The 18440-nt window shown below is 35.8% G+C and overlaps 1 protein-coding gene across 5 annotated transcripts in view; it reads left to right on the top strand.

The window, feature by feature from the left end:
* The window catches only part of NAALADL2 (N-acetylated alpha-linked acidic dipeptidase like 2), a 1605389-nt gene that overhangs the window by 36436 nt on the left and 1550513 nt on the right, over nucleotides 1-18440 (top strand). For 2 of the 5 annotated variants that reach the window (XM_070373011.1, XM_070373033.1), the window contains exon 1: nucleotides 5940-6025. The exons of the other annotated variants lie outside the window; for them this stretch is intronic. The gene's annotated coding sequence lies outside the window, so the exon portion shown is untranslated. Of the gene's footprint in view, nucleotides 1-5939; nucleotides 6026-18440 lie in introns of those variants that run through there. 5 annotated transcript variants of the gene reach the window in all.

Raw genomic sequence — 18440 nt, 5'->3', positions numbered from 1 at the left:
GCATTGGAGAAGGAAATGGCAACCCACTCCAGTGTTCTTGCCTGCAGAATCCCAGGGATGGCAGGGCCTGGTGGGCTGCTGTCTATGGGGTCGCACAGAGTTGGACACGACTGAAGTGACTTAGCAGCAGCAGCAGCAGCATACATTAATTTGGGGAGAAGTGATATCTTGACACTATTCCATCTTCTGATCCATTGACAGTGTTTATCCATTTGTTTATTTAGATTATTTTTTATTAGGTCATCATTAATAAATAAAGTTTTCAATGTATAGGTCTTTCCTGATTTTGACAGATTTTCCCCTAAGTATTTTATATTTTTAATGTAATTGTAAATGGTATTCTGTTATTTTTATTGTTTATTTTTAGTATATATAAACAAAATTAATTTTTAATATTAAAGTATATCCTACAACTTCTTAAACTCATTTTTTTGGTGCTAGTGGCTTTTTAAAAAATACGTTTTAGCAGTTTTTCAACATAGATAATCATGTTGCCTATAAACAAAGATATTATTACTGTTTTATCTAATTTTCAGTGCCTTTTACTTATTTTTCTATTTTCAAAGGCTAGAAGTTGCAATACCATGTTGAATAGAGGTGGTGAGAGTGGACACTCTTGTTTTGTTGGTGATCAGTTAGATTTTCATGCAGACTTTTACCAGGCATTACTAAGTATGATGATAGATGTAGATTTTTCAGATTCCCTTTATCAGATTGAGGAAGTTGACTTCTAGTACTAGTTTTTTGAAATTTTTTATTAGAAATGGATGTTGGATTTTGACAGATGCTTTTTGTCTGATTATTTATCTTTTTGTTAATATGATTAAATACATTGATTTTTGCTTGTTTAATTGGGCTACATCACCAGGGTAATATCTGCTTTGTAGTGATGTAGTCTTCCTCCATGCAATGTTAGATTAGATGTGCTAAAATTTTGTTTCAGATCCTTTTACATATGTTCATAAGGGCTATTGTTGTGTAGTTTTAAGTCTGTCTAATTTTGGTATCAGTGTGATGTTGGTCTTATAGAATCAGTTGAAAGGTGTTCCCTTATTTTCAATTTCTAGAAGATTTGTGTAGAATTTCTGTTACTTCATCATAAAGTATATTTATAGACTTCACAAATTAAGATATCAGACTTGAAGTTTTCTTTGATTTTCTCCTGTGTTTTCTTCTATGGGTTTTATAATCGTTTTGTGTTTTTTACATTGAGGTATGTCATCCATTTTGAGTTATGTGATGTGTAGTAAGTTCTGTGTCCAGATTTCTTTTTGTTTTGTATGTGGATGTTTCTGCATTGTTTGTTGAAAAGACTTTGTTTGCTGTACTAGATTGCCTTTCACGTTATTCCGTTATTCTTGCTTTGTCATGTCTGACTCTTTGCGACCCCATGGACTGAAGCACAGCCAGGCTTCCTTGTCCTTCACCATCTCCTGGAGTTTGCTTAAATTTATTCCATTGAATTGGTGATACCATCCAGCCATCTCATCCTCTTTCGTCCCCTTCTCCTGCTGACTTCAATCTTTCCCAGCGTCAAGGTCTTATAATGAGTCAGTTCTTCGCATCAGGTGGCCAGAGTATTGTAGACTCAGCATCAGTCCTTCCGATGAATATTCAGGATTGATTTCTTTTAGAGTTGACTGGTTTGATCTCCTTGATGTCCAAGGGACTCTCAGGAATCTTCTCCAACACCAAAAGCATCAATTCTTTGGCACTCAACCTTCTTTATGGTCCAACTCTCCCATGCATACATAACCACTGGAAACACCACAGCTTTGACTATACAGACCTTTGTCAGCAGAGAAATGTCTCTGCTTTTTAATATTCTGTCTAGGTTTGTCATAGCTTTTCTAGCAAGGAGCAAGCACCTTTTAATTTCATGGGTGCAGTCACCATCTGTGATTTTGGAGCCCAAGAAAATAAAGTCTGTCATTGTTTCCATTGTTTCCTTCATCCATTTGCCATGAAGTGATGGGACTGGATGCCATGATCTTCATTTTTTTGAATGTTGAGTTTTAAGCCAGCTCTTTCACTTTCATCAAGAGGCTCTTTAGTTCCTCTGGGTCTGTTTATGGGCTCTGTATTTAGTCCCATTGATCCACTTGTCTGCTCTTTTATCAAAACCACACTGTCTTTCTGGCTTTATGGTAAGTTTTTTTTTTTTTTTTTTATGGTAAGTTTTAAAGTTGGATAGTGTCAGTCCTCCAACTCTGTTCCTCTCCTTCAATATTGTCTTGGCTATTCTGTGTCCTTTCTCTCTCCATAAAAATTTTAGAATCAGTTTGTTAATGTTCACAAAATACATTGATGGAAGTTTAGTTGGAACTGATTCTACAGATCAAGTAAGGAAAAACTGACATCATGACAATATTGAGTCATCTTATACATAAAGATGGATTTTGCTCTCAATTTATATAGGTCTTTTTTGATCTTCCCTAGTAGCTCAACTGGTAAAGAATCTGCCTGCACTGCAGGAGACCTGGGTTCTATCCTTGGGTTGGGAAGATCCCCTAGAGAGGGAATGGCTCTCCAGTCCAGTATTCTGGCCTGGAGAATTCCATAGTCAATGGGGTCGCAAAGAGTTGGACATGACCAAGTGATTTTCACTTTCACTGTTTGGTCTTCTTTGTGAAAGAAGTTTGTAACTACAGATTCTGTATTTTTAATAGATTTAAGTCTATACAGAGTTTTCTATTTTTCTTAAATGAGCTTTGGTAGTTGCTATCTTCTTGTTAGGGTTTCCATTTTATCTAATAATACTCTTAATTGGTATCGAATATCTTTTTTTGGTCATCATTTTAGATGTTCATCAACTGTTTTGATTTTTCTCAAAGACTCAGCCTCTTATTTAATTGATTTTCATTATTTTTTATATGTTTTGTTGTTTTCTGCTCTGTTATTAATCTCTGACTATAATTATGGACTTATTTTTTTCTCCTCAAGTTCTATTAATTTTTGCCTTGTGTGTGTGTTGATACTGCCTTACTAGATGCATAAATCTTTAGGAATACTATGTTTTCTTGATTAGAGGTTAACCCCTTTATCATAAAAATCCCTTGTCTCTAGTATTATTCTTTGCTCTGAAATCTAATTTTCTGATATTAATATATCCACTACAGTTTTCTTTCAACTACAATTAACATAGTGTATATTTATCATCAATTTACATTTAGCCTATTTGATTCTTTATATTGAATATATTTCATGTAAGCAGTGAACAGTTGGGTCTTGCTGTTTTCTTTAAATCCAATTGTATAATTTTGCCTTCTTATTATAGTGTTTATAAATAATTACATAATGTATTGATATGCTGAGTTCTGTCATCTTGCTGTTCATCTTCTGTTGATTCCATCCTTATTTTGATCTTCTTCCCTCATTTATTTCCTTCTTTGAGATTGAATACTTTTAAAATTATTATTTTATACTATCTCAATTGTTGGCTGATTATTAGCTGTAATTCTCTCTTTTTTTAATTTTAGTGCTTGTTTTAGAATTTATGGTATACATTTTTTAACTTATCAGAGTCCACCTTCATGTGATATTATACCACTTATATACAGTGTCAGAATTTTACAGTAGTATTCTGCTGTTTTCTCCTCCCATTTTTACGCTGTTATTGTTATATGTTTTACTTAAACACATATTATATTCCCCACAATACCTTCTTCTTTTCCCCTTCTTTTCTTTAGTCTTTTTGGTTCTATTTCTTGTTTCTTTTTGCATAGTTTGCATTGTTTTGTTTTCAGATTCACTAGTCCTTTTTCCTGAGTCATGTAATTTGCTGATAAATTGATCCAACATAGTTTTCACCTCAGACATTGTACTTTTCAACTTTATTGTGTGATTTTTAACAATATCTTCTATTTCTTTTCTTAACTTTAGAAGTAAGGTTCCTTTCATCTTCCTTTTATTTTCTAGTATATTTCCATTTCTATCATTTTATTTGGGCTTTTTTGTCATAGATTTTAATTTTGCATTTATATAGAACCCAGGTCATATTATTATTTTTTTCTTTAAGTACTCCACATTATTTTTTAAGTATAGCTTTTTAAATGATAAAATATCTTTTACTCACATATCTTGGCATTTATTTTTATTCTTTTCTTTCTCCCAACAGCTGTTCATAGTAGATTTTATCAATACTCATGGTTCTCTTATCTGTCTCCTTTCTTTAACAGGAAAGTTGACAGTTGACAGTTACTTGGACAACTAAAAGCCTGATTTCCCTCTGTTGTCTCCCTCTCTCAGTTGATCACTGCTGGAGTTTTTGCTGAAATACATAGCAGAGCATTTTCTCTCCTTTCTCAAGGTCCCACAATTAATGAATTTGAATCTGACTGGATCTCCTAATAGCAAGTTTGTTGTTCTGTCCATTGCTTCACTGTATAGATATTTCACTTCTATAGTTAAGAAACTCCTTGAAGCTTGAAAACATCACTAAATGACATACAACAAATAAGGGCTGCAGAAATTCAAAGAAAGAGATATCAGTATGGCCGACAGCAGTTTTAAATGTCTTCATGACAAGGATTAAATTGAGCAATTTAAACATTTAAACTTTGTGTTACTTAAGTAGGAAGAAATAAACAAGAATACCAATAAATGCTAGCTATATTATCCTTTTAATAACATATGAAAGGCATCTATAAGAGTGAATTGATAATCCATTTTACTAACTTCTTCAGAGATAAATTTTAGGATTATATTTACCTATGCCTCCCATTAACAAAAGAATGATTCTCTTATAAAAATTAAAATTTTAAACAGAATTTTAAAGAACTGATGCCAATATTTTCTTCTGGAGAAAGTGGTCTCTACAACTGGACTGTAATTAATAGAAAACCATGATTTGATTTTCAGATCATTAGTTTTGTACATAAGCATTCATTCAATGAGTACTTGTTGAACCTATCTAACAGAATAAAAAATCAGCAGGTTAGATTTTACCTGCAGATTTGCTCTGTCTGGTATGTACAGCACTTGAAAATGTGAGTTGGTGGCTCATATATAGAAATCAAGAGGTTTCGTATATAACCCTGACTTTCTGAAATTTTTTGATATAAGGAACCATCTGATTCAACAACACTCATCTGCCTTCCCTCGATGGAACAGTTGGCTAGAGCAGCATAACAGCTGCCCGTTTCAAGAGTAGACACTTCTCAGATCACCTTATTTCCTACTCATTTATGTTGTCTTTCTGGTAATTATATTAATGGTTACTTGAGACTATGATTCTTGCTGTCATGTATATATGATACTCTGAGATAAATGAAAAAATGTATAAATATGTATATTTCCAACAATAAAAGTAGAAGAGAGAAATATGATGCCCGAAAGTAAAAAAGTTAATTTACATGAGAAAGGCTAAAATGTATATTCAGTAACACTGTTTTAACCATCATGGAATACTGGATTCCCAAACAGTTAAGCAGTCTTTTTCTTTTTTATATCAATCTGGGAAATTTATCAACAGTTTTACATAGCCTTACTTCTACATAAACTATGCAAAATCTGAACCTGCCAACTTAGGAATGTTGAAGAAAGAACAGTAATAGGAATGGGAAACAATTGATACCATTTGTTCTAAATTCTGTTTATATACTAATAGACTAAAATTTTCCTCTCCTCCTTTTTTTTTGTTTTTAATCAACTATGCAACAGTAATCAGTTATCACTGAAACCTTTCACTACTTATAATGGATGTTAAATATTTGTTTATATCATATCCCTTCTCTCATTTTCTGAGAAAGTACTGTAACACACACACACACACACACACACATGATTCCTTATTTTATCCATGAGGTCTTTAACTGGCGCTGCTACCTTCTTATGCTCAACTTTAACTACTGTCAAAAGTTCAGCGAATCAGTGAATTAAGCTGGGCAGTCAGAAACTTTTTTTCTGGTATTTTTTAAACAGGTGCAGGTGTCGAGGTGAGTGTTGCAGAAGATTCCTTTCTCTCTGGTGCTGAAGCTTAGAGGATAGAAACCGGTACACCACTAGTGGCCATGTCTGTGGCAAGGTAGTTTTCCTTTTCCTTAATTTGTTCATATGAGCCCCAGACAATTCTCTTTGGGTCTAAATTAGATGGATTTGCAACCAAAATAGTTCTGACTAATGCATCACTATATTTTTTCAACTTTAATAATTTAATCCAATGACGGTTTTTAATGGCCATAATTTCAAAACATCTGCTGAGTGTTTTGGAATTCAAACAAGAGTAATGCACAGGCTTTGCTTTCAGAGAACTTGATGTCTAGAAAGGGAGATTAAGTGACCCGTGAAGATATAGTAATCTACAGTTACATGAGCTACACAAGAAAAAATGTAATTAAAAGAGGAAGGAATTATCTTGAGGGAATTGGGATAGTTTTCCTGGAAGACATGGCATTTGAGAGGGATTGAATTTCAATGGGCAGACATAGGGGAGGCATTCCATGCCAGAGAAAAGAATAAATAAGTGAATTAAGTTTGGAAACATAGAGTAGTTTTCAACAATAAGTAAGTGGTACAGTTTAGCTGTAGGCAGCTAAGATGTCTAGGCTGGAATGGGAAGTCATGGGTATATTATGGAGGCCAGGAATGTGAAGGTCAGTTAGCTCTATTTGATTTGATGGATATGAGAGGAGAGTATTGAATATTTTTGATATTCAATAGTAGATATGCTGTGATCTGAACTATGTTTAAGAATTAGTTTTATAGTAGTGTATCACCTGGATTTATATAAGGACAGTTAACAGGTAGAAAGATACTACAGTTATCAAGTATGATGACCTGAAATAGTACATCTATGACAGTGGAATGGAAAATGGGTGTCAGATGGAAGTGATAGGTTGGGAGAAGAAGTCACAGATAGCTCAAAAGTTTCATATATAGCTGATTAGTTTGATGGTAATACTAATAACCAATGAAGATTACAAACCCTATTAACCTCTAGCATCCAAGGCATATACCACTTTTTATTATTTTAAGTAAAAGACTAAGCTTGATCCAAATGCAGTTTTTCTTCATCTTCACTATTATAATCAAAGACCACATAATTTGGAGTTAGCTAGATCTGGTTTTAAATCTAAACTCAGCTGTTTTATAGCTGTGCGACTTACATAAGATACTTAACCTTTTAAAAATCTTAGTTTTGTCGCCTCCTTTATTAATATAATTGAATTAACCTCCTATGGTACTCACGAGAATTAGGTGAAATAATATATGTAAAGCAATTGGGAGAGTATTTGGGGGTACAGCAAGGACTCAGTAATGCTTCTTAGTTGTAGGTATCAATATGTTGGTAAATCTTTACAAATTCATAAACCAGCCCTTTATAAGGATGAAGTATGTAAAAAGCCTCTTTCTAACCTAAGCGTAGAGACTATTCTCCACTTCACATCTACAGTATCTGGGATAAATTCTTAGTACATTTCTTTACAATCTCATGGCACTCCCCTTTTGTCATATTTGCTTTGTCCACCTGACTTATTTTCCTCCTTCATTTCTTGATTCAAAACCCTATTCTGAATCAGCCAGTAAGGAATTGATTCTCATATCCAGCTTAGTTCCTGCCATTCACAGCTATAGGCACCCCACTTCACCCTTTGAGGCTGCTTATTATCTTCAAGCTATATGAATCATATAAAATCACAGCCACTTACTTGACTTTGGTCGTGACATGATGTCAGATATACTTGGTATTATTGCCTACCTTTGAGGTTTCAGTCTTTCCCCTCCTAGTCCAATATCAACTTTGTTAGTGATATTGATGTAGATAGAGTCTCGGCATTTCATTGCTACATTGTATCTGCCAATTAAAAATGGGAAAAGAATCTGAACAGACATTTCTCCAAAGAAGATAGGCAAATGGACAATAAGCACATGAAAGGAGGTTTATTATTACACATTAGAAAGATGCAAGTCATAGATAGCCACAATAATACAGCACTTTATATCCACTGCTATGGCTCAGATAATGGTATGTGTTGGTATGCTAAGTCGCTTCAGTCGTGTCCGACTCTATGCGACCCCATAGACGGCAGCCCACCAGGCTTCGCCATCCTTGGGATCCTCCAGGCAAGAATACTGGAGTGGGTTGCCATTTCCTTCTCCAATGCATGAAAGTGAAAAGTGAAGGTGAAGTCGTTCAGTCGTGTCCGACTCCTAGTGACCCCATGGACTGCAGCCTACCAGGCTCCTCTGTCCATGGGATTTGCCAGGCAAGAGTACTGGAGTGGGTTGCCATTGCCTTCTCCAATGTGTTGGTGAGGACGTAGAAAAATTGGAACCATCATATGTTGATGAAGGGAATATGAACTAGCACAACAGTTTTTGAAAATAGTTTGGCTCTTCCTTAAATTGTTAAACATAGATTTTCTATATGACTCAGGAATTCCACTGCTAGTTATATATCCAGGATAAACAGGATCATGTCTGACCACATGAAGACATGTACATGAATGTTCATAGCAGGATTTTTCATAATAGCCTCAATGTGCAAATAAGCCAATTATTCATCAGCTGATGCATGGATAAATAAAATATGGTATATTTATACAGTAGAATATTATTTGGAAATAAAGGAATGAAGTATTGATACATTCTACTATGTGATTGAACTTCGAAAACATATGGTAAGTCAAAGAAGCCAGTCACAAAGACCACATACTGTGTGATTCCTTTTATATGAAAGGTCCAGAATTGGTAAATTGATACCGACAAAGTAGATTATTGATTTCCTAGCAGTGGGAGAGAGGGAAATGGGAGTGACTGAAGTATGGGATTTCTTTTTAGAAGGATAAAACAGTTTTAAATTTGTTTGTGGTGATTAACATACAACATTGTGGATATAGTAACCATTGAATCAGACATTTCAAATGGGTGAATTTTATTGTATGTGAATTATATCTCAACAATGATCTTTTTTAAAAAGATCAGGAACTCCTAGTTTCAAGTTTAGAGAAAAGGGGCAGCCTTATGATTTCCAAAACATGTGGAGAGTAAAAGGAGGGAAAGCTTAGATGAAGTAAAAATAGTGGCGTGAACTAAATAAGTAGGGGGAAGTTCAGCTCCTATCCCACAGGTGGTAAGAGCCTTTTATTCAGAAAACACAGCTTTGAGAGTCTTTTTTGGGTGTATTATTAATTGAAGTGGGAGTTGGTGGATTTCTATTTCATGATTAGCAAAATAAGCTGGCCATTTAATCTCTTCATACTTTAGACTCACCCATAAAATATATAGTATCACTTCTGATCTTAATTAAAATTTGCAATGAGGCTTTCATCCTGGGAGGAAAAGGAGAGATATTTACTTGTAAAGTATGTTACAGGTATATAAAGTAGTACCTATATATTCCAGAGCTATTGCCAGCAAGAATGAATAAACCATTTTCTGTGCACACACAGCCATAAGAAGTGAATCAACCATATAAGAACATTGAGACACTCAGTATCTTGTAAGAAATTACTTGTAGAATGGGATGTTGCTTCAGTGGAAGAATTACTTTATCAATTTTGGGTGATCAGTATCTCTCAGAAAGTACATCATGAACCTCAGATCACCATAACTTATATTAATATTGCTGGTGTTCTTTTTCAGCCCTGTATCACTTTTCACCACTATATTAATTAGTAAATATTGTCAGTATGGGCCATGATTTTATAGCCATCTGCCCCACACTGTATAATACCTTTTTGTTATCCAGAACTGCAGTAAAATTTATAAATCTTAGAAGCTTCAGGTAGTCAAAGCACCTTCTTAGACTCAAGATGTTTATTAACATAGTTATTAACAAAAAGCCCAAACACACTATACTTTTCTTAAAAGTTTCATTTTGGTAGTACTTTTTAAACAATTTGTCATTATTATTATTGTCATGTGTTGGGTATTGAGACAGTTGCTTTTTGAAGTCAGCTTACTTGTTTCTCTCCAATGTCTATTATATGCTTAAGTAAATTAATGACACTTTAATGTATATCTGATATCCTTAAGAATTAGTTCCAGCAGATAATTTAAGTAGATGTCACTTTTAAGGAATTCCTTGTGTTCTAAAAAATCTTCTGAAGTATTGGTGCATTTTTCCCCCAGGGTTGATATTGTCTCAAATTGTCCTAACATATCCTATAGTCTTGTGTTGTAATATCCCATGATTATTTCTCAAAGGCAATGTTCATATGAGTCATTCTCTTTCAACACATTTTCCCCAAAACTTTTGATCACTATACTCTGTATGAAATTTATAAAAGTACTTCTATCAAAAGAAATGGATTCTTTTTCAAATGCATACTTGTTTTTCCTGTGTCAATAAAGATCATTTCATTGTCTTGATTCTGTTGTCTTTTGGTGTTTTTTAAAAATAGATACTTTAAAAATTTACGATTTTAGAATACCTGGTCACCATTTTGTAAGTTGCTTTGAATTATATCATAGAATCCAAGATAATTTTTATAAATTAATATGTAACTTAAATCCTATAACCTGTTGTGATAGGTTTTATTTTTCTAGGACTAATTTTTGAGAAAATGAAGATAGCTGGAATACTCAATCTTGATGCAAATTACTTTGGAGTGGCTTAAGGCACTGCCATGAGCCATACCTACCATAGGTATTTTTTTGTGCTGAAAGCAACATCTGTGTGCATTTACAATTCCAAAGGCAGTTTGTCCTCAGAGAATGGATGGAATTTGTCTAAGAAGTCTGGGAGGTTCATGGTCTTCAGCTGTGCAAACATTTCAAAACTCGACTGAATTTATATTAATCTCTTCATTAAATAAGGACTCCTGTGTTATTTCCAGGTCACCTCCAACAGTGCCAATTGCTGTGGCAAAATAAGACAAGGTAGAATCAGAGTCTTTGGGCTTGTGGAATTGCAGAGGGATTCAGCCTAAACACTTCCTTTTGCAGGTGAAGAACAGAAGCTCAGATTAGTTAAGGCCTTTGCCCAGATTCAATGTTTAATGTCTGAGCCAGGAACAAAATTACTTCAGTTGTTCTTGCTTCAGCTCTAGTGCTGACTTTGATGTAACAACTGGATTTCAAAACCACTGCTACAGACCTTAGGGATTTTTTTCTTCATAAAATGTTTTAAAGGGAATAGAAAATGTCCTGAAAAATCTGATTTATTGTTTAGAAATAGTTTGAATATACTGAAAAACATAACCATAACACACCCTTTTTCTGTGAGTGAGGATAGGTGTTATAGGTTGAATTGTGTTTCCCTAAAAAATCATGTTGAAGTCATACCTGCCAGTATCTCGGAATGTGATCTCATTTGGAAATAGGCTCTTTACAGAAGTGGTTAGATTAAAATGGGGTCATTAGGGTTGGCCCTAATCTACTATCACTGATACTGTTATCAAAAGAGGAGTTTTGGTCATAGACATGGACAGAGTGAAGACCCTGTAAAGGCACAGAGTGAATACTGTCTTCAAAAGCCATGGAAAGTTACCTCTAACAGATTCTACTACACCACCCTCAGGAGGAACCAGCCCTGCTGAGTCCTTGTTGATCTCAGACTTGCAGCATCCAAAACTGTGAGGAAATAAACTTCTATTGTTGAAGTCATCCAACGTGCTTCTTTTTTAATGACAGCCCTAGAAATCAATGTTTTATTTAATTGTATCTAAGGATGTGGGAACAAGTATATTCTGAAAGTTCTAATATGTAAAAAAGGAAAAAAGATTCATATGATTGAACCAGTTACACATCCAACAGAAGAGGGATCTTAGTTCTTCCATGTCTTTTCATTCATTCACTTATGAATTACCTCAGCTGGCATGTATACTCACTATGTCTTAAGCATTTTAATAGGATCTGTGGAAACAAACATCTGTTTGGTATAATCTTTGCCCTTGAAAAGATTCCAGTAGTAGAGGTGAACACGTAAACAAATAAAATTTGTTTGTTTGCCACTCTTATTCACTGCTTAAGACAACTCCCTTGTAATTATTTTCAACAAGTGCTTTTGGGAAAAGGTCCTTTCCCATTAGGTGCTTTAGGTTAAATACAGACAAGCTTGAAGTAGGTCTTTTTAGTAATCACTCAATAGATCAAAGTCTTCCTTGGTGGCTCATTGGTAAAGAATCTGACTGTCAATTCAGAAGATGCTGGTTTGATCCCTGGATTGGGAAGATCCCTGGAGAAGGAAATGGCAATCTAGTCCAGTATTCTTGCCTGGAGAAGTCAGTGGACAGAGGAGCCTGGTGGGCTAAAATCCATAGGGTCACAAAGAGTCGGACATGACTGAGTACATGGATCCTTATAGTCAAAGTCTTCCAATTTTTTTTAAATTAGTAAAATTTTAAATTATTACACTAGATAAAAAATTAATAATGCTCCTAATCATCATAATATATAGAATGAAGCAGGTTTATTAAGAAAAAAGTTTGTTTAGATTTGAGATAGAGATTTACTTTGTACAAATTCATGTTTAGTGGCTACTTGCCCTAGTCAGCAAACCCCAAAGACCACTGTTAAGCCATCTGAAAGTGAATCTAATAGTGTTATTAATTTAATGAGAGATTCTTGTTCATTAGCTAAAATATTTTGCTAGAGAGGTATCATTTCTTTTATAACAGCAATGCTGGGAGAAAATCTTAATTTGCTGAACATATAAAAGTCCTGGCATCTATTTGTAAATGAGAGCCATTTTGGAAAAACTAAAATGTTGATTGAAATTTATAGAGCATTGCTCAAGGAAAGCCAGTTAAAAAAAATAGCCTTAGTGTATTCATAAGGGGAGCAGTTCTTGAACAAGGATTCTTTCTCCTTTGGAAATGATCAGGATGATCATTTCGGGCTTCCCTGGTGGCTCAGACAGTAAAGAATCTGCCTGCAAAGCAGGAAACTCAGGTTCATTCCCTGGTTGGGGAAGATCCGCTGGAGAAGGGAATGTCACCCCACTCCAGTATTCTAGCTTGGAGTGTTCCATGAACATAGAAGCCTGGCAGGCTATAAGTCTGTGGGATTGCAGAGTCAGACAGGACTGAGCAACTAACACAGGGTGATCATTTGTTAGATGATTTATACACCAATTCATTTTTTTAACAAACATTTGTTCTTTACATATAAGGCAGTATCAATGAATATGTAGCCTTGTCCTTACATACTTACAGTCTCAAAACCTTTTTAGTTTAAAAAAATTTTAATTATTTGCATAGAACTTTCTATCTAAGGAAAGAAACATGGAACTTTTAATCAAATCCTTTTCCTAGAGTTCATAGTATTTGATTAATATCTTATTAACTGAAAAGATAAATGATACAGTCTGGAATTCTTGTATTTTCATTGGTGTTTTAGCAGAGACCTGATTCACTTCTCAATTTCCGTTGACAATATGTTCCATTTATAATAAGAACAAAAGAAGAGAAATTCAGAGAAGTAGGAAAAAAATATATTCCCTTGATGTTCTCCAGGAGGTTGAGCTTGGAGCTTCCGGCCTACTAATGTACCCTGTTTTCACCAATGTAGGTACTAGTAAAGCCATACTTTGATAAACCAAGTTATCTCACTCTGAGCCCTTACTTGCCAAAGGAGGAAGGCCAAAGGAGGTTAGATGTTGTACCCTAACATCTCTCCTCTAAGTGTCTGCAGCCTTCTGAGATTTTGACTCACCTGTACTGCCTGTTTTCATGTGAAGCAGGATTGGATTTGTTCCTCTCAGCCAAAATTACATTGTCTATTTTCTCCTTTATGTAATCTGGCAGATTTACTTTTGGCTTCTGAGATATCACTAGGGCATGAGCTGCTTATGTCAGATATTGTTTCAATTGAAAAGGTTTCCAGAACACAGACATCACACAGGTTATATTTGGCATGTTGACAAGGAAGGGCAGTATAAATGAACTCATGGAGAGCTTATTGAGTGATTACACAGAAGACACTAAATCTTTTAGGGAAGCAGAGATTAGGGATTCTAGCTGTCTGTCTTTTTCTACTACAGTTAAGACTTTAAATACTTTAATAGGAGACAGCTTGTGATAGCAAAAACAAACAGCGGGAACTCGAGATGCTATCTCCAATTTGGTACTAGTGAGTTGTGATCCAGTTTCAATGGAACTGTTTCCTCATCCAGTAAAGGAAATGATTGAACTAGATCAGTGGCTCTTGGGCATGTATACATGCAATTTTGCATACAATTTCAAGAAGTTCATGGAATCACTGAAGAACAACAATGATGTACAGACTTGTGGACACTGAACTACATGGTTCCTTAAAGCCTTTCTGGCTGTAAAATTTTTCAGATTGTATGATACTCATGATCTTGAACTCCAGTGATGCTTTCTTTTGGTTCTAGTGGGGCCCCTCAGGCTCTTCTAGGATGGCTAATGAACAGGCAGCAGGCCAGCTATGTTGATTTGTTCCATAACCTCATTAGGCATCCATCAATATTGCCCAGTTCAGTTCATGCACATACTTTATCTACTACCCAGAAATCTTCTCATTTGATGGTTTATGAAAGCATTGGGCCCTCTGAAGCACTGAATATGCCAATGAGAGAATACAATTTCCATTAGCACTTTGGCTGTGTTGTTGACATTAGATGTTGATAATGCATTTGACTCATTTCTTGGCTATTTGCAAGATCATAAACTTGATCTAGGGGTTCGTGTTCCCTTTGCCTAGATCGAACACAGAGGATTTTCTCCTAATGTAGAATTGGGTAAAGAAAAGGATATTCACCCATTTATGTATTTATGCTGAGATCTGTTCAATACTGTGTTAGAATTATTAATCTTTTAAGTATCCTCAGTTATAACTGTTAAAGTCTAATTTCTATCTCAGCTTATTGCTATCCTTGGCCTTGATGAGAGCACTTAGAGTTCTATTATTCTGATGGATGCTGCAATAGTAGAATAATTAAATAACCCTGAACCCAAATTATATTAGAATACTTCCATAACTATTCCTTTTTGCCATCATAACTTCTGTAATTCCTGGGGAACTCCTCAGGGCTAGAATACTACAAGAAGTTAAGCATGAGGTTATTGGCAGTAAGAGCTAGACTAAATGTGTTCATGTTGTTGTATTAATAGTTTATTTCCTTTGTTGTTAACTAACATTTCATTGTATGGATATGCTACAATTTGTTTACCTTGTTCCTTATTGAACAGATGGGATTTTCTGGTTTTTGGCTTTTACAAATAAAGTGGTTATGAACATCATGTACAAGACTGTATATGGACCTATGTTTTTATTTCTCTTGGGGAAATGTCTAGAAGTGGAATGGCTGGGTTGCGTGGTAGATACATGTTTCACTTCTTAAAAAACTATCAAACTGTTTTCCAAAGTAGTAGTTTCATTTACATTCCATCAGCAGTGCATGAGATTTCTTGGTCTACAACATTCTTGTGAAAATTTTCTGTGGTCAGGGTTTTTAATTTCAGCCATTCTAATAGCTGTATGGTGGTATATCTTTGTAGTTTTAATGTGCGTTTCTCTAATGACTAATGATGTTGAGCACTGACTGAACTGAACCATATATATTCTCTGATGATGTGTTTGTACAGATCTTTTAGTTTTTGTTGAGTCTTGAGAGCTTTTTATATTGTTTAGATGCAAGGGCTCTTTATACATTCTAGATACAAATTGTTTATCAAATATGTGATTTACAAATCATTTTCCTAATCTGTGGTATGTCTTTTCATTCTCTTTAACAGTGCCTTTTGACTAGTTGAAGTTTTTAATTTGATGAAATTGAATTTGCCACTTTGTTCTTTTTTTATGGGTTGCTGCTACTGTTGCTGCTAAGTCACTTCAGTCGTGTCCGACTCTGTGTGACCCCATAGACGGCAGCCCACCAGGCTCCCCCATCCCTGGGATTCTCCAGGCAAGAACACTGGAGTGGTTTGCCATTTCCTTCTCCAATGCATGAAAGTGAAAAGTGAAACTGAAGTCGCTCAGTCGTGTCCGACCCTCAGTGACCCCATGGACTCCAGCCTTCCCTGCTCCTCCATCCATGGGATTTTCCAGGCAAGAGTACTGGAGTAGGGTGCCATTGCCTTCTCCGTTTTATGGGTTATGCTTTTTCAATATCATACTAAGAAATCTTTGTGTACACCAAGTTCGCAAAGGTTTTCTTCTGTGTTTACTCTAAAAGTTTTAAGTTTTAAAAATTTAGATCTGTGATCCACTGTGAGTAATTTTACATACAGATTATGGCATGGATCAGCTTTCTTTTTATTGAAAGAAATATTGATTTTCAGTTATTTCAGCATCAGTTATTAAAAAGACTGTCCTTTTCCCACCCAGTTGTCTTTATTCCTTTGTAAAAAAAATCAGTTGTCCATATATGTCTCTTTTTAGAAAGCCTGTTTTTTCTCTTAATCTTTTTGCCTCTTAGCCGTCACTCCTGTTTTTTCATTGCTAACTGTATAAGACAGAGAAGGCAATGGCACCCCACTCCAGTACTCTTGCCTGGAAAATCCCATGGACGGAGGAGCCTGGTAGGCTGCAGTCCATGGTTCGCAAAGAGTCGTACACGACTGCGCGAATTCACTTTCACTTTTTACTTTCATGCATTGGAGAAGGAAATGGCAATCCACTCCAGTGTTCTTGCCTGGAGAATCCTGGGGACTGGGGAGCCTGGTGGGCTGCCATCTATGGGGTCTCACAGACTTCAGACACGACTGAAGCGACTTAGCAGCAACAGCAGCAGTAGCAACTGTGTAAGAAGTCTTTTAACCTAGTAGAGTTAGCCCTAGAAATGGCACACACAATTGTTTTGATTATTCTAGATTCTTTGCATTTCTGCTTGACTTTTAGAATTAGTTTTCAAATCCCCGCTGGGATTTTGTTTGGGATGTGTTTGATCTTTGTATCAGTTTGGGGAGAAATGACATCTTAACACTATTGCATTTTCTGACATGTGAACAAGTTATGTCTCTCTGTTTACATATATATTTAATTTCTCTTAGTGTGTTTTGTGGTTTTGACTTCAAGAGTTGCACAGATTTTCTTGAAGAGATCCCTAGTCTTTCCCATTCTGTTGTTTCCCTCTATTTCTTTGCATTGATCGCTGAGGAAGGCTTTCTTATCTCTTCTTGCTATTCTTTGGAACTCTGCATTCAGACGTTTATATCTTTCCTTTTCTCCTTTGCTTTTCACTTCTCTTCTTTTCACAGCTATTTGTAAGGCCTCCTCAGACAGCCATTTCGCTTTTTTGCATTTCTTTTCCATGGGAATGGTCTTGATCCCTGTCTCCTGTACAATGTCACGAACCTCATTCCATAGTTCATCAGGCACTCTATCTATCACATCTAGGCCCTTAAATCTATTTCTCACTTATACTGTATAATCATAAGGAATTTGATTTAGGTCATACCTGAATGGTCTAGTGGTTTTCCGTACTTTTTTCAATTTAAGTCTGCATTTGGCAATAAGGAGTTCATGGTCTGAGCCACAGTCAGCTCCTGGTCTTGTTTTTGCTGACTGTATAGAGCTTCTCCATCTTTGGCTGCAAAGAATATAATCAATCAGATTTCGGTGTTGACCATCTGGTGATGTCCATGTGTAGAGTCTTCTCTTGTGTTGTTGGAAGAGGGTGTTTGTATGACCAGTGCATTTTCTTGTCCAAACTCTATTAGTCTTTGCCCTGCTTCATTCCGTATTCCAAGGCCAAATTTGCCTGTTACTCCAGGTGTTTCTTGACTTCCTACTTTTACATTCCAGTCCCCTATAATGAAAAGGACATCTTTTTTTTGGGTGTTAGTTCTAAAAGGTCTTGTAGGTCTTCATAGAACTGTTCAGCTTCTTCAGCATTACTGGTTGGGGCATAGACTTGGATTACTGTGATATTGAATGGTTTGCCTTGGAAACGAACAGAGATCATTCTGTCGTTTTTGAGACTGCATCCAAGTACTGCATTTCGGACTCTTTTGTTGACCATGATGGCCACTCCATTTCTTCTGAGGGATTCCTGCCCGCAGTAGTAGATATAATGGTCATCTGAGTTAAATTCACCCATTCCAGTCCATTTCAGTTCACTGATTCCTAGAATGTCGACATTCACTCTTGCCATCTCTTGTTTGACCACTTCCAATTTGCCTTGATTCATGGACCTGACATTCCAGGTTCCTATGCAATATTGCTCTTTACAGCATCGGACCTTGCTTCTATCACCAGTCACATCCACAGCTGGGTATTCTTTTTGCTTTGGCTCCATCCCTTCATTCTTTCTGGAGTTATTTCTCCACTGATCTCCAGTAGCATATTGGGCCCCTACTGACCTGGGGAGTTTCCCTTTCAGTATCCTATCATTTTGCCTTTTCATACTGTTCATGGGGTTCTCAAGGCAAGAATACTGAAGTGGTTTGCCATTCCCTTCTCCAGTGGACCACATTCTGTCAAATCTCTCCACCATGACCCGCCCATCTTGGGTTGCCCCATGGGCATGGTTTAGTTTCATTGAGTTAGACAAGGCTTTGGTCCTAATGTGATTAGATTGACTAGTTTTC

The sequence above is a fragment of the Bos mutus genome, chromosome 1 (assembly GCF_027580195.1).
Source record: "Bos mutus isolate GX-2022 chromosome 1, NWIPB_WYAK_1.1, whole genome shotgun sequence".
In the NCBI taxonomy this organism is placed as follows: domain Eukaryota; kingdom Metazoa; phylum Chordata; class Mammalia; order Artiodactyla; family Bovidae; genus Bos; species Bos mutus.
Note: the sequence above shows the minus strand (reverse complement) of the source record. Positions and strands in the feature narration are given on the sequence as shown.